This window comes from Vicugna pacos, unplaced genomic scaffold (genome assembly GCF_048564905.1).
Source record: "Vicugna pacos unplaced genomic scaffold, VicPac4 scaffold_105, whole genome shotgun sequence".
Taxonomy (NCBI): domain Eukaryota; kingdom Metazoa; phylum Chordata; class Mammalia; order Artiodactyla; family Camelidae; genus Vicugna; species Vicugna pacos.
Genome location: NW_027328785.1, coordinates 2,385,486 through 2,408,418, shown reverse-complemented (window position 1 = coordinate 2,408,418; position 22,933 = coordinate 2,385,486). Strand labels below are relative to the sequence as shown.

Sequence of the window (22,933 nt, the reverse complement as noted above, 5' to 3'; positions counted from 1 at the left end):
CTAGATGGTGATGACACGGAAGGATGGCTTGGATGCATGCTTCTAACTGAGTCACCGGCATTCTTACACTGCAGGGGGAAACGGAGGCCCTCAGCCAAGAGCAGAGATGTTCCTGTCATGTATCCCAGGTCGTGCCTCGGGGACTCAGTGTCCTGTAGCAGTCCGGCCCCAGGCGAGGACCAGCAGCGTGGCCCACCCAAGCAGGAAGGGCACTGTGCTTGTGAAAGCCCACACCAGATGGGAGCAAGAGTGGCTGGTGGGGTTTTGTGAACCTATGAATGCTCATAGAAAAACACCTGCATACATTCAAGTGATACAATTAACAGTAGCATTCTTTTTAACAAAATTTCAAATGTCAGTGGTAATTTTACCATTCCTTTTCTCTTGTCCCCTGCACTCTGAGACAGGCTTAGGTTCTCTCACACTTGCAGCTCTGATGCAATAGTTGTGAAGTTATTTTACTTTACTGCAAGTGTCTTCGCTCCACGTGTCACTGTGACTGTCGTCTCTTAACACAGTCAGATATCTTCCTGGATCTCTCCATGAGTTCCTTGCTCCTGCTTCTCAGATCCTGAGATAAAGAACAGGTGAAGGCACATGACTGGAAAAGTCAATGTGGACTTGAGCAAAGTCCTCAGTCACCCCCTAGGTGAGTGTTGACCACCCCTTAGCTTCGATTCTCAAAGTTCTGCCCAGGGTGACATCCAGACAGGAGGGAGTCCTGGGCCCTATTAAAAGCTGTGTGGCTTGGGTGCGGGGAAAGCTGCAGGAGCTAGTTCCGTAGCCGGGACCCTCCACACCTCTGCTCCTCTCTCTCCCGAGGCCCCGCTGCCAAGCCCCCACGCTCCCTGATATTCTGTCCTTCTCTTCTACTCTACTTCAAGCCCTTTTCCTCTTCCTTTATTCCCTGATTATCTGCAGCTGGAGAGATTTTTCCATCACAAAATCTGAAAAAATTTCCTGCAGCTGAAAAAGAGGTCTCCAGAGGTCAATGCCCATATGGTGGTTCCTGAAGAGAGCCCCTGGTTAGGGGGACCCTCACCAACACTCACGGGACATCAGGTATGTTACAGGGTCGACCACCCCCAACAAGAGTTTGCTGTGACCCCAAGGCACGCACAGCATCCCTGCTCACTAAAGTGTAGTTGTAATCCGTTATTAAGAAGCAAAAATAAAAAAAATTTCTCATGTTTCTTACTAAAATTATTTATGAGTTAGAAAAAGAAATTATAAAAGAAAAGAACAAATTTGACTCCATGTTAGATGTGTTCGTTTGGCTTTAAACCTGTACCTTGTTTTCTAGGCTCAGACTTGATATCTCTGCACCTTTTGTAAAAAAAAGTTGCCTTTAGCCTGAAATATCCAGGACAGCCTATTCTCCGGGCTCTGATCTTTAAGGATATTAGCTCTTCTACACTTATGTACAGATGGCAAGTTGCAAAATAGATAATAACCTTTCTTTTATTTGGAGGTTTTACGGGGGCACCTTAATTTGACCCACCATGGACAGCTGCAGGAACAAAGGATTCCAAGGACAAACAATTCGTACAGCGAGAAGTTTGCAACAACCAACCACATCCCCGCCGCTTTTTAGTATAATAGGAGACTGAATTCTGCTTTGGGGAAGAGAGTTCTACTGGATATCAATATGCCATTTTCTGGGTCTGCCAGATTTTCAAATGAAGTCACTATTCCTTACTCCAACATCTCATCTCCCCATTTATTGGCCTGTCATGCAGCAAGCAGAATGAGTTTGGACTTGGTAACAAAATGACTGCATTAGAGGTAGTATGTCTCCACTGTTTCCTCATTTCCAGTATGTCACAACCTATCAATTTTATATGCTGTTTAACAACATGACAAAGACCTATTATACAGAATTGATTCCAAGAAATAAAATTATTTCTACTCCCTCAAGACTTTTTTCTTTTCTATTTTATTTTGTTTTGCTTATTGAAAAGAAAATAAAAGTCAAATCATTTTATTTCATGTATTTTTATAGCTACATAATGTAAATACTACAAAAATATTTAAATTGCAATAAAAATTGTTAATATATTTGTATAAAGATATATAAACAATCAATGCAGATTAGGAAAGGAGTAGATATTTACTAAAAATCTACTGCACATCCAGTTTTTACAAGCATATCCTGGAATATAAGCTCTATTTTCCAGGGGTCCCCCACCCCCATTCTCACTGCCGATTCCCTTAGTAATCAACTACCAAGGCACCAGCATAGAACCATGCGATCGCTATTTTAGGTATAAATGAATGAATTAGCTCATTCAATTCTAAAACAGAAACCTTAAAATAAATACTGAACTTATTTACAGATAAACAAACTTGGACACAAAAAAGTACAGTTTCTCCCCCAAGACACAAAGATAATAATTGGTAAAGGCAAGATTTGAACTAATCTGCCTGATTATAAAGCTAAGGTGGAAATCCCCTTCGACTGTGTAGGTCCAGCAGCACAGCCCATCACCCTATCTTTGTTCAGATCTGGCTTTAGACAGCCTGAGACAGCACCCCATTCCTATGGAACTCGAGGGGAAACGATAACAATAAGGATTTTATATTCAGTAGTTTCTTAGGTCTCAATTATATAAAGTGTCAGCAGGTCAGCAGAAAACTCTGGGAAATATGAGTGGGTCCAGAGCTTTTCGCTGATAAGAAACTCAATCTATCAGGACAGAGTGACCTTCCCATGAGTGGCCTCATGAACATAAACTAAAGGCAGCTGAAATGAAAACTAGCAAGAACATGGAAGTGAAGCAGGAAGGATCCCTACTATCCCCTGCCCAGTTGCCTCTTCACCCGCGTGGACAAGATGGCAGAAGACCCAGGTTCTTGTCTAAGTTACAACATCATGGATTCTCACCCATAAAATGTTGCGACTCTATGCTGTCTTAAGTCCTTTACAACTAAAATATGATGACACCAATATCTCAGCGGAATGTCTATGTCTCCACTTTCTCTCTTCTATTAGGAGACTATATCTATGGCCACAAACAGAAATTCAATTAAAAACACCATGCACGAAGCCTGGTGAAAGTCTGTGTAAGAGACATTGTTCTCACTCTCTGTGAATGAAAACTCAGAAAAAGTGGACCTTCTCCCTCTGTAAGTGGGAGGTAGACTGATTTTGTGTGTGTGTGTGTTTGCACGCACATGTGTGTGTGTAAATCATATAAAATATATTCTGGGATTTGCACAGTTTTTTTTATGATACTATCATTTCATGAGGATGAGCCAACCTTTAAAGTAATTTGAATCTATTTTTCTGAGAGGCTCTTTTGGTGGAGGATGGGAAAGGGGAAAGGAAAGGAGGAAATAAGTAAATGAAGCAAAGCTGTAAGAATACTGCTAGGAAAAGGCAAGACATTAATTTTGTTCCTACTTGCATCACACACAAATTAGGGACTGGCTTTCCCCCATGTCTTGTCAAGCACTGAGCTGCAGAAGAACAGGCGACAGCCCATTTCTCACTGAGCTTGTGACTGTATGTGACATCTTATAGACACAAATTATTTAACCTGATCAAACACTCTAGCAGCAGGATGTAATTCTCCTAATTTGAGAGACAAGAAAACAGGAAGTGAAAGACGGTATATAGCTTGACAAAAGTCAGAGGACAAGAAAACTAAAGAGGATGAATTCAAACTCAGATCTGAATGCAGAGTCTGATATTCCCACTCCCAGGGCTGGAAAATCCTTAACACAAGGTTCCCCAGCTCCTCTGCATTGTTCCTGGCACCAAGCATTTCCCATGGCGATGGTCTCCAATTCTCAGACACAGTGCTCTGTGCAGCCAATAACCTCCATTCGACCTTGATCATCTACCTGCCACGCCTACCAGGCTTCACCATACAGGCAGGAAAGCTGGATTTCAAGTGCATACAAAGCCACCCTGGTTTAAGCTGGACTGTTTATCAGCTTTTCCAGCATAAAGGCAGCCATGAAAGTGCTCACAGTTTGTACATGAGCCACACTACCTCTCTCCATCTGTCTCCCCACCTATACTACTTAGCTATGACCATTTTGAGAATCTTGGAAACAAATTTTTAAAAACGGAAAAGAAAGGATTGTGTATCGAGTACTTAATACTTACAATTTTAAATGAGAAGTTACAAAGTGAGTATTTACAAACCGAATCTGCCTTCCTAGGTGTCAGTTTTAACAGTTAAAAAATATAATAGCAAAAATTTCTCACTTAAAAAATTAACAAAAACATCAACAATAATCTGGAATAAACTCAAAAACAATGCCCATGTTGTATATGGAGGAAGTACAGGACTGTACTGAGGGGTAAAGTAAAAGTGTGAAAGTAGAGACATCAACCTTTTGTATGGAGGAAAGCAGTTTTAAAGATGTACGTTCTCCTAAAGATAATTCAAAATTACTAAAAAATCCCATGACAACACTTATCTGTTTTTTTTAACTTGAAAAAATTATATTAGAATTCTTCAGGAATAATAAAGTCATAATACAAGCCAAGAAATTTAGGGATCGAAAAAAGAATCAAAAAATTCGCACTGTAATATATTAAATAAATTTTTACAATATGTAAGATATAGTGCTAGAGTAAGAAAGTAAGATTGACAGAAATAAATCATGAGCTCAAAAAGAGACTCTAGTATACATAAGTATTTTTTACAGGTGGGATTTCAAATTAAAAAGCAAAGTATGAATTTAATAATTGTCTTGTTACAATCAGAGAATACCTGGAAAAAACAAATTCTATTCCCGTCAAAATGACCACAAGAAAAATTACAGAAAATGATGTAAATATTAGAAAGTACTAATAAGAGCAAATACAACTCTTTGCTCATATCAATTCAGCTTCTCCTCACTGTAACAAGTACCATTATCATCTCCATCTTAGAGATTAAAAAAACCTACAGAAGAAATTTATACCATTATAAGAAAGCATTTCTAAGAATAAAACCCAAAAAGAAGACATTTACTATCTTAAGATTATTTTGGGCCACAACAATAATGAACCTACTGAACAAAATGAAAGGCAAGAAATGACAAGAAAAAGCTCTCTGATACATGTTGATGAAGACAAGGGGTTAATGTTCATAATACACATTGAGCTGTCACAAAGCAGCAAGAAGCTCCCCCACTTAAATGTTTGCAAAGGACAAAAGGGATCATTCACTTTTTAAAAGTCAGATGGCTAATGAGTGAAAAATGCTCAAAACCTCACTGGTCATCAAGTGCAAACTAAAATAATGAAAATCATTTTGCTCGTCATATTGGCAAATATGTTTAAAAGATATTCTAGCTAGTGTCCATCTTTGAGACAACAAACTGTGAGCGATCTTTTGGAGGATGACATGTCAATGGATATGTAAACTCTGAAAAACGTGTGTGCACACAGGCTGAACTCTACTTTTAGGAATCGTTACATTTAGAAAAAATCAGTTCAAAAAGATGTACTCATCAGAACATTTGCACAGCACTGTTTACAACGGTGGGAAGAAATGCTGAAGTGAAATCATATCCAGCGATAGAGAATTGGTTACATAAGTTATTCTACATCTTTTCATTCCCCACAGGAGAAGGAATTTCAAGATTCACTTGAAAGCATCCTGTGATGTATGAAGTTGTCACATCCAAGGACTAAATTTCCAGAAACCTTAGCTAAAGGAATACTCATACAAGATCACAGGAATGTTTGTACAAGAAGGATGCCAGTCAAACACCCTTACTGACAGTGGAAAATGGAGAAAACTTAAGTGTTCACCATCAAGACAAGGATGCGGTAAATCACGGAGAGCTGTGGGCACTAAAGTTGCAGCGTTTCAGCGTGGTCCAAGGCCTTGTCCACAGTACTCTCCCACGAAAGGTGTCGTTACACAAGAGACCAAACCTGCACATCAGGAGACCCCTTTACTCTATCTGAAAGGACCGGGTGAGTCTGGAGTGGGAGGAGGTCTATGATATATACGTTAGTGAATAAACCGAGCTACAGAAAACATATAGTATGGCCTTATTTTTCAATAAAGCATATATACACACACATATACATAGATTTCTCATATACGTGTATGTATGTGTGTATATATATATGACAAAGGCATAAAGGTCATGAAATATATACTCCACATTGTCAGCAGCTTTTACTCTCAGGAAAAAAGGGGAAGGGAAGTAGGGGACTTTCGGTACCACCACAGTTCTCTTTTCAGAATTTCAATTAAGTATACTTGGAATTTACTTAAGTACAAAGTAAAATGGACGATGCCTCCACAAAACAGAATGCTATACTGGTCATTAAAAATCATGTCAGGGGAGATAGAATATTGTAGAAAAATGTGTAATAAGCCGAATGGAAAATGGAGGTCTCCACACAGCAAACAGGCACACAGTGCTCGCTGGTTTTTATGACAGAGCTGATACACACTGATGAAAAGAACAGAAAATAGATGTTAAAGTGTTAATTATTATCTTTGAGTACTGGGACCAGGATAGACCCTTTTGACTCTTTTTTCAGACTTTTATATTAAATACACATTATTTTTCATCTGAAAAATGCATTTTTAGATGTCTAGTACCACACATTGGAAAAAATACATGAGTAGTTACAGAAACAAATAACTAGGAGACACCGCAGCACTGTCACACAGTGTAGAAAGGGCGATCCTGAATAACACCACGCAGTTACATAAGGACCCACAAAGTGAGAGCACCCGCTGTAACAGGACGCGGCTCCCTTCCATTTGTCAGTTGTGTCTTCAGGGCTGAGGCATTTCTGAGCACGGCCAGTGTCAGTGCTGGTGTCTGGATGGATGCCACTGGAGGTGAGGGCACCTGCAAGCCGAGAGGAAGAACAGAAGTAATCCTCTGCTTTTTCTGTCTTGTTTCTTTGTTACTTTTAAAGAGAGGCGTAAATAAGATAAACTGAATCTTCCTTACTGAAATTTCAGTAATGAAGCCATTTTTAAAGTGTTCACAACTTATATTCTGCCTATAACTGTCTTTTCAAAAAAGCCTCATATTTATTAAATGTTAATTAACTCAGTTAATTAACTACATGTTGAAACCTTTTAAAAACCATGAAATGCACTACGTGAAAGCACCACACATGCAGTGACTAGCTCAGCTGTCTTTACGGCAGTGCAGTCAGCCCCCACCATCCCGAGACCCTGAACTCCTGATGCTGGGAAGAGAGCACGCTGCTTCCTCAGATGGAGAGAAACGGTAAAAGCATTTTCTGAAATCTACAGCACTGACAAAACATAACTGCTTAATCCCAGGCTCCTTTGAGGCTGTCATATTCCGTTTCTGGCCAACACCCGTCAATGAGCAGAACCACCCCATTCCCGAGTCATGGGACTCACGTGGGCAGCAGTTTTGGAGAAATTTCCAGTTATAGAATGTTAACCAACTATACATAAATCTCTGAAAAAGAAAAGATGCAATACTCAGATTTTGGAAGACACTCAAAATATTCTCCTAAGCCTTAGTAGTTGGAAAGTCTGGGCTTCTCCTAAGCCACTTATTTATTTCACAGCCAGTGAGCATCTCCCACAAACCCTGCTTCCCTGTGTGTGCTGGGAGCCTCAGGCACATTGATGCTGTCTACCTTATAAGTCACAAGGCAGAGGCGTGTGTCTCACGCCTGCAACTCTCACACAGGCTCAACTCCGAGCCTCAATTTGTGAACTTGGCCCCATTTTCTCACCTGTTTATTTGGTATCTGTTCTTCTGTAAGCTGCCTGAAGTGCTTCTTGGAACAAGTCAGAAGAATGAGTGGGTAGAGAAATGGACAGATGGACAGGTGAGAGATGGGCAGACAAACAGGGAGACTCCAAGAGAAGGGGAGCAAACAAAATTTCCTATGCAAAACCCTCTTCTAGTCAAGGAAGAAAACCATCACGAAGAAGTGTGAAGAGGCAGGTGGCTTAGGACTGTTTCCTGGATTCCATCAAAAGTCACACCACGTGATGAGAGGGTAGAAGTATAAATAATAAAAGAAAAAAAGCATGCATGTTTGAAAAATATATCTACATTATGTACTTTCTAAAGAATAGATTTATATCAGCAAGGCTCAATAACACAATCTTTGGGTATTTACAGAAGTGAGAATCCCATCTCCAATCCGCAAGACATCCCTTCGGAGCACTGAGGGTCTACACGGTGCGATCATAAAGCCGTAACCGCAAAAGCTGTGCTATCCTGCACTTACGAGGAATGAGCAGCTGTGCTTGGCCTGCCCACGCGCGTCGTTTACAACCCACAGCACCTCTACGGGGGAGGGATGACTAGCGAGCCCTGTCTCTGCAGGAAAGAAAAAAGTCCGGGAGAGGCTAAGCCGACCTACAAGTTCTCCATTTCACAGGACTTGTCACTCCAGAGCAGGACTCGAACTCGGCCCACGTTTGTAACCACAGTACTACCGTAATTTATGTGCTTTTTGTGTGTATAATACATTTGTTTCTGGCATGAAAGTGTATTTAATAAATGATCGGTTGTCTTGTATATTTCATTAGCTCACAATCTTTATATTTTTGAATTGTACCCTTCCCCTGGAGAAATGAACGGAAAGAGCAGTGGTCAGAATGAGGTGGGGCTTCATTCTTTATCTGTTACCTCATCTCATCCAAGTCCCCAAGCAGGGAGAAGGAGCAAATGTTCTCTTCATCTTTTAAAGAGAGGGCTCCAGTGATGGTGATTTACTCAACTCCAAAACTAAGTCTGGGGGAAGGGCACATGCAGCAACGAGAGCAGTATCACCTGTAGGAAGGCAAAAAGAGCTCAGGGGATGGCTCAATGGGTCAGCCTGATTTAATTTCAATTGATAATTCAATAACACACTCTAAAAATACTAGCATGCAATGGATTTGCTATTTCTTGACATCTAGCAAGTTTCCACAGCCGACATGTAACATTATCATGAACTAGTGAAAAGAAGAGTCCACAGACAAGGAAAATCAATGCCACAGGCAGGCTGAAACCCAGGCTGGAGGAAAGGAAGAGAAAGGGCATATTTATGAAGAGGGGAAAGTCTGGGAAAAAGACATCATCACAAGGACTCTCAAGCGTCATCCAGCAATCATATAATCATTCTTTCAAGAGAGAGTTACTTAGGTCCTATTTTATGCGAGATTTTACAAAGGGCAAAGAGAGACCACAGCGTCCATGGTGGCAGCAAGTTGCGGGGCTATAATACAATTCTAATCTTGGTACCTTGCACAATTGTCCTCAGTATAAAGGCAAAAATTAAAGTAAAATAATACTATGTAAACCATACACATTGCTGAAATAAATTAAAGAAGACCTAAATACCTGGAAAGACAAACCACGCAAATTCCTGGATCACATGACAATATTCTTGGGATGGCAGTGCTCCCCAGAGTGAAGCACACATACAACGTGGTCTTGATCACAATCCCAGCGGGCTCCTCAGCAATAACTGACTAGCTTCTGCTACAATTCATATGGGAATTCGAGGGTCTCAGTAACCAAAACGTACCTGAAAGAGTAGAACAAAGTGAGAGGACTTGTAATTCTCAATTTCAAACATTACAACTGTATCTACAAGTGAGATTAGAGGCCATTTTTAAGGTATTATTGTGTTTATCCTTATTTTCTAAATTCTGTACAACGAATATACCTGTTAGAATAAGAAAAATAAAAACTAAAGTATCTTTTAAAACATGCATACCGATTCATTCATTGGGGAAAATTATTTTAACTATAAAGAGGTAAACAAATATCTAGTGAAAAAGGACTACTTAAAAACATGTCTGCATTTACAATTTTCATAAATTGAAAACTGAAAAGCACAAACACATCAAATTTCTAGGGAGACTGGTGAAACATATTAATAATTATTTTCAAAAATTCTAATTGCACAATGAAAACACAAGAAAGAGAAAATCGTGATTGACAGGAAACTGCGAACACGTGGAGAGCAAAGGCCTTGAAATCACTGTTCTTTTAACTCTGCTACTAGCTCAATAGGAGAGGAAATTCCTCACTGAGGGGACAGTGGAATCCCATGCATAAGATAGGATACACAGTACAAACTGCAGTAGTATCGGGAGTGAATATGTTAGAAGAATTCTGAAGTTACAACATTGCTGAAAAACTATAAAAACACTGACAGACAGATTAAAACACACAGTCATACATATTATATAGAAACATGAACTCTGCTCCCATGTTGCATAGAAATACAAACATATTTGTTCATTTATGGGCACTGATTACTTTATCCCAGGTAGAATATTTCAACTAAAACAAATAATCAATATAACACTCCTATTGTCAAATGTACTTGATAACTTACTCTGCTATGTAACCATATGTGTCTAAGATAGATCTAAAATTAGTGAAAAAGAGCTTTGTATGGTTTCTTGAATTCTTCTCAAAATTCCAAGCTTAATTTTAAAATAGATCTGAGCAGTATTTCTATATTATCTTTTCCCTTGTGAAATGAACAACACAGTCTGTTGTCAAAATTCTGTGCTTACAATGATTCACGAGCACCATATCCTCACAAAACTGCTGGACAGCAAGTCACTATCCAGACACTGTGACCAAATAAATGAAACAGAAGGAAGACAGTGATCCTATTCTGGAGGGCTTATAGTCTGTGTCAACACTGGGGTTTTTACTTGATTGGTTTGATTGGGTAGCAAAATAAAATCAATCAAGTACTTTCTTTGAGCATTCTATAAGTCATGACTGTTTTTAGTGTCATTAGCAGGAAAGACTTAAGCATGACTTGGTTAGGTCAACTAGCAACAATCATCACTGGAGAGTGAGTAATAAAGAAGTTAACTGATATCAATGCTTCTGCCTACATGAGACCTAAAATAAATCTACACTGACATCCGAAAGGAAAATAAGGAGATGAGGTCCCCAATGAGAAAACAAACTAACAAGAAATCGATAAATGGAAGTCATTTTCATTAACGATTCCAGGCAGTAGTGGAGCATGGTGGTGAAGATCACAAATGCTGGGGACAAACATGAGGGTCTGAAATCCCACAGCACTAGGTAGATGTGACACTGACATTTCAGTGAAATTTTCTGCATCTCAGTCTCCTATCCATAGACTGGGGACAACAACTGCACCCATCTCCTATAACGGTCCTAAGAATTAAGTTATTTTATATATAAAAGCTTAAATAAAATACCTCAGAGTTTAAATAATACCCCAAAAGCACAAGAAACAAAGAAAACAGAGACAAATTGCAGTTCATCAAAATTTACAACTTTGCTTCAAAGGGCACCATCCAGAAAGTGAAACAACAACACAGAGGAGAAAATTTTTTCAAATCACTTATCTGGTAAGGAATTTGTATCTCAAAATGAAGAAAAAAAAACCCTACAACTCAACAATAAAAAGGCAACTCAATTCAAAGGTTAATAAAGTATCTGAAAAGGTATTTTTCAAGGAAAATATACAAATGTCCATAAAGCACAATGTAATGATGTTCAATAGCATTAGCTGTAAGGGAAATCAAGTCAAAACCACTAGGAGAAACCGCTTCACACTCACTACAATAGGGTATAATAAAAAAAAAAGCGTAACAAGCACTAAAGAGGACACAGAGGAAGCGGAGCACGCAGCCCTTGCTGGTGAGGATGTAACACAGCGTGGCCACTTTGGAAAACAGCCTGGCAGGGCCTCAGAGAGTTGAACATTTCGTTTCTGACTTACCCAGCAATTCTGCTCTCTGGGCACACACATAAGAGAACTGAAAACAAATATCCACATAAATAATACCACATGAGTGTTCACGGCGACATGAAACAACCCAAATGCGTATCACCTGATGAATGGGTAAACAGTGGGGCCCAGCCATAGAGTGGAATGTTATTCAGCAATAGCATAGCATAGAATAGTGACTAAGGCCACAACATGAGCAAATATTGAAAACGTTACTCAGTGTGAAAGAAGTCAGTCACAATAGACGTTTCCACTTATATGAAGTGACTCGATTTACATGAAATGTCCAGCACAGGCAAATCCACAGAGAGAAAAGTGGCTCCTTGGGGCTGGGGGAGGATGGGGAAGATGGGAATGTCTGTTTATGCGTACAGGGCTTCCTGTTGGGGGGATGAAAATATTCTAAGATTGAATGGGATGCACAATTCTGGGCATAGAGTAAAAACCGATGTACATTTTAATGGGTGAATTGTATTAAAACTCTTAAGAACAAAAGGACCTTGGGCCAGTATCTTCCATAGTAAATGCAAATTGCTAACTTTTATTAGAGGAATAAGAAACTGCTCTCAGCATGAAAGCAGGAGATCAGCAAATGTGAGTTAAACGAAATTGGACAAGAGCATTTCACTTGAAACAGTTGCTGAGTGTACACGAAATATTCAGAAATAGGAAAATCACCTTGACATCACGAGGAAGCATTCTGTTTCAAATACAGATCAAGGATTCGGCAAGCCCAGCTGCCAGAAATGACCAGAGAAGAAACCTGGTTTATAAAACTAGCACCAGAGACAACAAGGAATGGTGATCAGGAAAGCAGGCGGCAAATATCTGGAACAGTTCACTACAAATAATTTCTCCACCAAAAATTGAAAAATAAAATGAAAGTGATGAAATGCTCTGTTGACATCTCGAGAATGGGCTTCCTTCGGTGCTCGACTGTTCTGTAACCCCGATTGAGAGACTCAGGAGAATCAGCATGGCTCCTGGGGGTCCCCAAAGGACTGCCCACCAGCACGCTGACCACCATCACATCTGCCAGGTTTGAATTGCAGAGAAGAGACCAAGTTCTGAAAGGCACAGGAAATATTGACAAGGGAAGAATACGCTGAGGTCAGTCCTGGGACAGAGGCCCTCTGAGCAGAGGCCAGAAGGCTGCAGGTGAACTGCAGTAGACCTGGGGCAGGAAGGGATCACGGGGGAGCATATCTCAATTCTCTTCTGTCTCTGCCTCCGGTAGGAGAGATAAAGCCTGCATCCTTCTCACCTGGAACTGTGGGTTCTGGCTGGAAGAAGTCTTACTGACAAGGAATGATTATTCAAGGCTCTGTGGAAAAAGTCAAGAAATCGAGAGGGAGTAGGGAGCCATCTCCATGAGCCTCTCAAATGCTCCCATATTTATAGGGTATAATCAAAGGAAAACTTCGTTAACAGTTGTGAGATAGTAAGGAGGAAATTCGGGAAAGACAGGATGAGGCAGAGATTGTAGAATACACAATGAGTACAAAGGATTAGTGTATCTTTAGGGAAGTCATGGGGTGAGGGGAACAAGATACATTTTTAGATATGTTCATTAAAAAGCAGACCACCAGACCAGCCAGGTCCTTGTTTTGGGGATAATACATTATCTAACAACACACAAGCCCAGCGTTTATAGCTGAGGGTCTCGGTCCTTGCTTTACAACCAGCAGAGTGCTATCTAAAACCTCAATACACAAGCAAAGCATTGTCTCTGCTTTTTAAGGCAAGGAGTCTGGAGTGAGGATGCACAGGAACTTGCTTGTAAAGCAGTATCAAAGCATATTTTTTTCTTCTTAAAATTCAGAGGCGACTGGGGTGTGTTACAATTTGTTAACCCAATCATCTGCTTCCACATGGAACCATTATGGAGGACACCCTAGGATGAAAATCCTGGATGTGGGTCTTTTCCTGCCATCTTCAGCCACTCTATCAGGGTCTAGGCACATCCGTGAATAACGATCCTACAGTACCACTCACTCTCCTAACTCCTGGTGATTGAAACTTAATTTTAGCTCTACACAACTTAACGTAGAAAAGTTTCAGCAATAAAAGATATAATATTCCATTTATATCTCATCATATTACTGATTTTCTGATTGCTCTAAGCTGCTTCTACTTGGTAAAGCACCTCATTCTGAAGCTGAATTCAGTAATTTCCATTGTGCATTTCTAGCCAGTTTGGGCTCGCTAACTTCTTTTGGTCAAATATCGATATACTTAATTGATTTCTTTGTTTATCAATTTCAACCAGGAGGAGAGGGAGTGTCACTCTTTTCCTCAGCCCACCCTCAACTCTTTTCCCATCAACTCAGGCCTCCTGAAAACAAAACAAAGTATTTTTTTCCCTTCTACTCTTTCCACAAACCCAACAGGAAACATCAGCCTGGAGAAAGAATTCAACACAAATGTTAAAACAAAAATCTATAAACCTGAAACAATACCATCTCCGAATCATGATACACAATGACATGAGATTAAGTGTGTCAGGCACAAAGCATGAGGGAGCCTGACTACCTGATTTCTATTCTTCAAAGGAAGGAAGGTTTTCGTATTTTTTATTATCATTCTTGGTCATTGTTTCTGATTATGCCAAAAAATAATTTATGAAATATTTATGCACTGCAATAACTGATTTTTATTGTATCAATTTTAGAAGGCATTCAGAGGGGATAGGAAAACCCACCTCTGTAAAAAATGCAAAATTTCTTCCCCTGTTAAGAACACGTATACAAAATGCAACAGAGAATTCAAATTCTTGTGGAGAGGAGCAAAAGACACAGAATCAAATCAAAGTCATTACAATGAGTCAATTTAAAATTCACTGGACAAACATGCTCAATGCATACAAATAATTTTAAAGGCACACTGCAAACCATTCACTTAATGATCTGCAGGCTAGAGGAAGAATTTCACTCTTTAACAGACAACAGAAATCAATAGGGTGCCCCACCAAACAAGGAGCAGTGAACAATCAGGTTTTTAACAGTTCTGAGAAATCAGCATATTCTAAAGATCAAAATCCAGAAATTTTAAACATTCATTCAAACCACAATGAAAAAAGCACTTAAAGAAAAAAAAAAAAAAGAAAGTAAGCACATAGATCATTACAACAGAACAATGAAAATTTCTTGTACCGCTAGAAGAAAGAACAGGATATAGCCTTTTACTTGAAAAGAGACTACTTTTAAAAATAACTGCTAAAACACATTTCATCATTCATGTTGCATTTAAAAATCTGAAGTACATGTATCTGATCAGAAAAGCAATTCTGAGTAATAGTATGTTACAATTCAGTGCCAGTTTGCTCTAGAAGAAAAGAGAAAAGTTACTATTTCTCATTCTGCACAGTTTAAAGAACCTCCCTGTCTCTATCTCCTCCCATTTCCTAAGCTCATGCTCCCTAATCCTTCTGAAACAAGTATGAGAAAGTCTTATCCCCAATATGCCAAATGACAACTGAATATCAATTTATTAGTGTAAATATATGCCAACACCTTGAAATGGAGGAGAAAGGTATCAGAAGTCTATATGGAATTTCTTTCTACCTTCCTGAAATCACACACACCAACGTTCACACAGACACAGACACAGACACAGACACATACCCCCTGGATTACTGGGCACTTCACAAGCTTAGTACTTACAACTTGTAGAAGGTAACTTTGTAGTTACTTTAAAATACAAAACTGTCAGCTTTTGAAAGGCTTCATCATCTGCTAAACCATCTAAATATCAAAGAGACCCAATTAGCCTTCTCTGTAGAATGTAATTTCCCTTGATGGCAAAACAGTCTCTAAGAAGTACTGGATCAAAGATTCGTGTTTATCACTACCTATGATCGTTTTTAAGCACATTAACAGATTCAGAAATGTATGTCTCAAAAACATTTATTCCTATTGAAATAGTATACGTGTTCAATTGTCTATACAGTGACTAGGTCCCATGATGGTGTTTAAGAGCTATTTTGTGTATACCAATATTTACCTTCAAGTGCAGAAAAGGAGGGTGTGTATTACTCAGTTGTAGAGCACCTGCTTAGCATGCACAATGTCCTGGCTTCAGTCCCCAGTACCTCCAAAAAAAATAAATAAAAATAAGTGCATATTTAAAAATAAGAATAAAGTTATAAAAAATGCAGACTAAAAACCACTGCAATCTAGGTGCTACAATTATACTAAAAAAACAAGTGTTTCTATCAAATATTAACTATATGCCAATCACAGAGACAACCAAAAGTCACACCTGAAGCATCACGTGTGATTCTCAGCAACCCTACTAAGTAGACACGGATGAGAAACCCGGCTCTGCGGATGAGGGGACGGAGCTCGGAGGAGCCGGGGATGCTGACTGTCCTGCTCCCCGTGACACCGCGTCAGCCCAGGGCAAGCGCTGACAGAGCTGCACTGAGGGGACACCCAGCTGCATGGAACCTTGGGGCACTGGGGAGTCCCAGAAAACACTAAAAACTTTTCAGTGAAAAACCAGCTAAAATATATTACACTGTGCTGCATCCTTTAAACAGGGAAAGTGACTGAGACCTTTTTGATGCCTCCGTGTCCTTTCTGCCATTATTAGTTACTTGCCCTCACAGTGCGACCAGTGATGATCTGGACCCCATATGAAGTGCACTCAGATGGAAGAGCTTTTAAAGCTGGTTTATGAAGTTTGTAAGACTGTCTATGACTCACAAAGGCGGTCATTCATCACTTCTCACCAGTGTGGACGTACCACCTGAAATCATTCCTTTCTGCTTTTTAAAATCCCTTCATCTACTCCAGACTTTTCAACAGCAAAGAAGTAGCTCAACCACAGACAGTGGACAGCTTTTCACCAAATGGACTCGAACAGCCCATCTGACAACCTGGAAGCCCTTGTCTTCTATTAAACCCACTTCCAGGTACTTCATCATTTTCTGATTGGTGGACTCGGCCTCTGACTGGCCTACTCAGAGAGCTCCCAACCTCACATCCAGGGGTGGGAGAGGACCATGCTGTTGGGGGAAATCAGTGAGGAAGCTGGACATCCTCCAGCCACGTCTGCACGGGTAGAAGTGCCTCAACGTGCTCAGAAATTATACCGTCATCATCCCTGGGCTCCCATGGACTGGTTTCACATTAACCAAGCTCATGAGACACTGATGCAAGAAAACCAGAAACTTAAATTTTTAATGTAACAGAAGACGTGAATCTATGAACCAGACTGAAATATCAGAGTTCAACCATGAGTACATTTTCTCCTCCACGGCCCAATCACGGGCAGGCAGTCACATGGCAAGCATGGACAGAAACGGAGCAGGAAGGGTTTCTAGATTAATTCAATGGACTATATTTCTATTATACGAACAGATCTACTGCCCAGAAGTCAATTAACGCCAATCACGGTGCACTCTCCGTGGACAGCGGCAAGACATGACTATGAGCTCCTGTGTAACACTCCTTTCCCTGTCCTTTCTAGGCTAACTGATGCACAGAGGTATAAAGATTCAGGGATGTCGATAATGCTAAACACCCAAAGCCCATCTCTGGGAACCTCAAAACCAGACAGCCAGGGTTTAAATACCAGCTCTGCCAATTACTAGTTCTGTGATTTTGCCAACTTAATTACCCTCTGTGTGCCTCAATTTCCACACTGTAAAACTGGGATAACAATCAAACCTTCCTTACTCGCTTGTTGAGAAGATTGAAGGATTCATTTCTGTAAAATGCTCAGAAAAGAATGTAGCACATTTTGGGTGTTCAACAAATGTCAACTTAATATCAAAGTGATTTACAAGTCTCCCCTCTAATCATCTTATCTGTTTCCTGGCTAGCCTAAGTCCCAAATAAAATCCTTATTTCTCCTTTTACACACTCTTGGGGAGCACCCTTATGTTCCATCCAACCACCTGTTTAAACTGAGGGAGTGGATGTCTCCTAACCACTCCTCTGGGCCATGGAGGGTTCTTCTCCCTTCACACCCCTGGCCCCTGGCCCACAGCTAGCACTCATTACACTAACAGAGTGAGGTGTGAGTCCTGGGAGACAAGCAGGGCATGTGAAACCCTTCCTTTCACTCCAGTGTTGGTCACCATTGGGAAGCACGCAGGATGCTCAGCTCCATGTCAGGAAAGCCCTGTGCACGAAAGGGCAGGTCTTCTCAAGGGAAGGCTCGCTGTGGCCCAGAGCTACATGGGACAGGGTGAGTCTGTATTTCTGGGACACAGTATCATGACACGCATTTTCCCACAGCCTTGAAGTTCATGGAGAACGTGGCTTCATCAGTAACAAAGAAGACATTAATTGCCTGTATACTCTTTTGTGTCATCTCTCAGTAGGCTGCTGGATACAACATATGTATAAGTATTGGATCTCCTTAAACCCCAAAATATATGAAGTAACAAATAATTCTGTGGCTTAACGTTGGTTTAGGGCGACTGTGTAACTGTCCTGACTCTGCTGATGCTAAATTATGGGTATAGGAACTATGGAACCTCCTCAAATATCTTTCATCATAAAACCATCTCTTCTTATTTTCCTGTTTCTTAGTAATTGCCAAAGACTCTCAAATGATGGCTTCACACAAAACAGCAGCTAAAGTTTAAGAGCCCTCTTGACATACACACTGTGGTAAACACTGCACATAATTTCTAATTCTCACAATTCTACAAATCAGATACGAATGTCCCCATCTCATAGACGAGGGAAAAACTCAAAACGAACTGACTCAGGCTCAAGTGGCTCAGTGGCAGCGCGTGCAGGCAAACCATATCAAAAACTACACCCCTTCGTATATGTACCAAATCTCCTACCACCAATTAACACACAGCGGCGGGGTCAAAACTCAGGGAACTCAATACACTTTTCACCTTTAAGGTCGTCCAGATGCCGCTTCTAGCTGTTTTATAAAATCCCGGCTCACTGGTTTCTAACACTAGAAGAAAAGCCCGATTTTCCCATTGCTTGCACAGCAAGTCTGAAATGTTCACAGTGAGATGACAGAATAAATCTAAGATATAAGCAGAATAACTTTTCCAGTTAGACAGACATAATGGACATTGGGCTATTCTGAAGCATTAAGTAAATTAATCAAAATAAAATAACGTTGTTTAAGCCTCCTTTTACAAACAGGAAAGTTAAGACTGTAAGTAGGTGCAACAGTGCCACCTATGGCTAAAATGACCTTCCAGGTTACCAGGAAAGATGCAACACAAAAATTGCCTGTAGGATCAGTAACGAGAATCAGATAAATAAAACTTATATAGCACATGCTGCACTTTGATTCGGGGGAAAGGAGGGATATTCAGTATTTAATCTGATATTGCTAATACTCCTGAATATAAACAGAAGATATAGGCTCATGGAAACTCATCTTAGAAGAGGAAAGAATCCAGTTCAGCCACTTCATTTTACAGGAGGGGAAACTGAGACATGGGATCTGTCCTCCTGGCAATCAGCAGCAAAGTTCTCCTATGCCTCATGTCTTGCACTGTAGCAAAAACCAACAGATCTGTACTAGGCCTATATTCATAAAATTCACGTTTGTATTTTTCCAACAGTAGGTTATCTAAGTATCTTGCAAAATACTAAAAGAGCCAGGATATCATACAATTTTGTTGCCATACAAAAACATTTATTTACATAATAAAACAGCATGAGCTTTATTCTCTCTATTAAAAAAGTGACATGTCAAATCAATGTTTTGATATTTTAAACCTGTTAAGAATGTAGAAAAAAATCAAAATTTTCTTTAATCACAAAATAGAGGAGCTTATTCCCTGAAAATGATCAATATGGATTTTACTAAACTTAACGGATCTGGTCAGAATCCCACGAATTTAAATGTCTGAGTGGATGGTTACATGGCAACATAAATTCTGATTTGTAACAATACATATTCTGTGTAAATAATCTTCAAGGTCATCTGATTAAGGCAATTTAACTAGTCCCTGTCTCACTAGAATGATACAGATTTCATTAAAACTTCATACTACACCAAAAAAAAAAAATGAATCCTTGTTACTTTAAACCATATTCAAATATATCATACAAATACATATTGAATATGTATCAGAAATAAGCGACACTCTTTAGTATTCAGAGTTGATCCTTCTAAAATATCTGTCATTGTGACAGCACACTTTTATTAAGCACCTCTTGGGTTCTTTGTATACAAGGCATCTACCTCTCACAGTCAGACAAATTAAACGATATTACTCAAATTTCACAAATGAGGCAATGTACTTAAGCCATGAAAATAAAGTACATATTCATCAACAGGAAAGAAAAGAGTAAAGACTTTTCTTACAATATTCACTGACAATCTTTTCTTCCATATTAAAACTACATAAAACCAATTCAGTCTTTGTAAGTATTTCTGTCAAAAAGGGCCACAAGAGAAAAACAAGCAACATCATTAGCAGTGGTTGGACTTTAAGAGCTCACTTCTCTTTTGCACTATAATTATTTTAATGTTTTTTTTAGTGCTTACAGAGCACTAAAATAAAAAAAATATCTTTTTATGTAATTACCTGAGAATTAAAAATTTGTGAAAATGAACAATTTTAATTTCTGCCACTCTGTCTCAACTTCTCAATGGTGTCTCTCCTTTCAAGGCCTCATCAGTCTGAGATCACTAAACTCGGCCTTTTATGGAGTCACAGGTGTTCGGGTAACCACTTAATGGGAGGCTGATAAGAGGAGCAATTAAGAATGCATTCTGTGCAGCCTGGGTTCCAGCACCGAGCTAGCCACAGCCTGCTGCGTGTAATTTGGGACAAGCTGCTCCATCTCTCAATCCCTCAGCTGCAAAAAAGGAGACACTGATACCTACAATCAAACACCTGCTATGAATTAAAACATGAGGAAAACATTTTAGCCTTAGGTAGGTGTCCACTCACAGTGAGTTTGGTCATTATGATGATGAGGATGGCTGTTAACAAATTAAGCTAGACCAAACAGGAGACATCCCCTTAAAGGAGAAACATTTTAAGTCAATGAGCATTTCTTTTTGGATGAATTGTAGAATATTCTAATGATTTTTTAATAAACCAAATTTTGTCCATTAATTATAGATTTACAGGTTCATGGACAAGTCTCCAGAAAAAGAATTAGAGGCCTCTTACCTCTGTAAACTAAGAAAGTAAATTTTAACAAAAATCACGGAGGAGATTATACCTCATTTGGGAGAGTAAGTGCTTAACATGCATGAGGCACTCAGTTCAGTCCCCATTAACTCCATTTAAAAACATGGTTTTTTAGGAAATGGAAAATTAAAGCAAAAAGATGGAGGAATACAGAATTTTTTAGAGACTCATCTCAGATTTAAGATGGGGAAGAAACCATCCATTTCTCAGAAGAAATCTTGAGGACTATGTAAACTGGATCAGAGATGTCTAGTCCTTTAACATTATTCAAGAATTCATATTACCAAGTCTTAAAATTACCTGATAACGCACAGTGGTGATACTGATCATAACAGCTTCCATCACGGATCGAGCTCTGGCTAGGACTGCTCTGTTCTGACATCTCTGCCCCTCAGGCCTCACCAGGCTGAGAGCACTAAATTCGGTCATTCAAGAGCATCTTTTGTAAGTCCTCCATTTGTGCTTCTGACTCTCCCCTCACCAGCTCCTCTGAGGGAAGCACTGTTATCATCTTTCCCACTCACAGATAAGGCCACTGAGGCACAGAGACTAAACTCGTTCCAGGTCACATTGGCATTAAAGGAATTCTGTATTTCTGCTGTTTGCTTTTGACAAAGGAATCTGAGATATCAATTCAAGGCAGACTGTTAAATAATCAAGTCTGTCAGGTCTTCACCTCAAAGAGCAGATACTATAAATTCCTGATGTAGGATGAGGCTGCCGCCACAAACTGACTCAGCTTGAAATTAATATCCAAGATGAAGCAGCGGATACACGTAAATATTCACAATTGTCAACTCTGCTCACGGGTCTGGGCCCTTCACTGCCTGAACGGGGGTGCAATCCCCACCCGTGTCTGGGAGAGAAGCGCGGCTCTTCCCTGGCTCACCCAGGCTTCACGGGGTATTTCCCCCCACAGACTGGCCTCAATGATTAAAAGATCTCAAGATTTTTACACCATGCAAATCTAAAAGACATTTCTGCAGATGGAGCACTTTCTCAGGCTTAAATCTTTTTTGCCTACACTCAGCCAGGGGGAAAAAAGAAACATGACTCTACAAAGTCTCTGACCCGCACCACTCACAGGAGTAGAATGGCCAGAGCAGAAGATGATTCTTCACATTGCAGGATGAGAAAAAAATAAAGATGCCCCGACAACAGGCACTCCCAGAGACAGTGCTCAGCAGTCTTCTGCACACTCACGGTTGTGCAGCCCTCATCACCTTCTATTTCCAGAACACTTCATCACCCCAAAAGAATCCCCCTGTCACTAGCAGTCACTCCCTAATCCCCCTCCAACCAGCTCCTTCCAACCATCACCTGCTCTCTGCCTCTGCATGTGCCTATTCTGGGCTTTTCATATCACTGAAATCAACAATATGTGGGCATTTGTGTCTGCTTCCTTTCAATTAACATGCTGTTATCAAGTCTTGTACATTTTGAAGTGGTATCAGCATCTCTTTCTTTTTTTTTTTTGAAAACGTTAAAGATTATTAGAAGGTGGTAAGTACTATCAAAAAGAGTAGAGTGGAGCATAAGTGATTGGGTTTCAAAGGGAAAAGTGTGGGTTGAACAGTCAAAGTGGACTTCCCAAAACAGGTGGCATTTTTCATTTTCCTCTTCTTTTTTGTCTTTTTTATTCACTCTTACGTGTGAATAATGTTCCACTATATGGAGATACTACATTCTGTTCATCCATTCAGCAGCTATTTATGGACGAGGCCAGAAAAATGAGTGTAAGAGGTGACTAGCATGGATGGCATTGAAGCAAAGGGCAAAATGTGCTTTCAAAAAAATCCAACAAAGAGAGGCACAAGGAAATTCAGTCTGTTTCTGAGCAAAGTGCTTGCTTGCTTCGGCAGGACTACCGTGCAGGGCTGGGGTGGATATTGGCAGGAGTCACGGTGAGGGAGTCAACTAAGACTCCCCACTGCAAGCAGCTCAGCCGATCCTCCTCCCTCATCCTGTATTGTTAGAGAAATGTTTCTAGGTTACTCTTATTTCAAGTAATAGCATTTTAACTGCACATCTGATCATCTCCATCAGACCACATTATCTCCAAGCCACAGAAAATCATTCACTGACCGGAGCAGCTCCAGGAC

The 22,933-nt window shown here is 40.0% G+C and overlaps 1 protein-coding gene across 1 annotated transcript in view; it reads right to left on the bottom strand.

Annotated features, from left to right (window-relative positions):
* Window positions 1-391: 391 nt before the first annotated feature.
* LOC140694829 (uncharacterized) overlaps window positions 392-22,933 on the bottom strand; it is a 213,380-nt gene continuing 190,838 nt past the window's right edge. Inside the window, exons 16-20 of the mRNA XM_072957881.1 lie at window positions 15,695-15,782; window positions 9,298-9,484; window positions 8,602-8,745; window positions 6,686-6,819; window positions 392-571 (exon numbers count right to left, since the gene is read on the bottom strand). The gene's annotated coding sequence lies outside the window, so the exon portion shown is untranslated. The remainder of the gene's footprint in view (window positions 572-6,685; window positions 6,820-8,601; window positions 8,746-9,297; window positions 9,485-15,694; window positions 15,783-22,933) is intronic.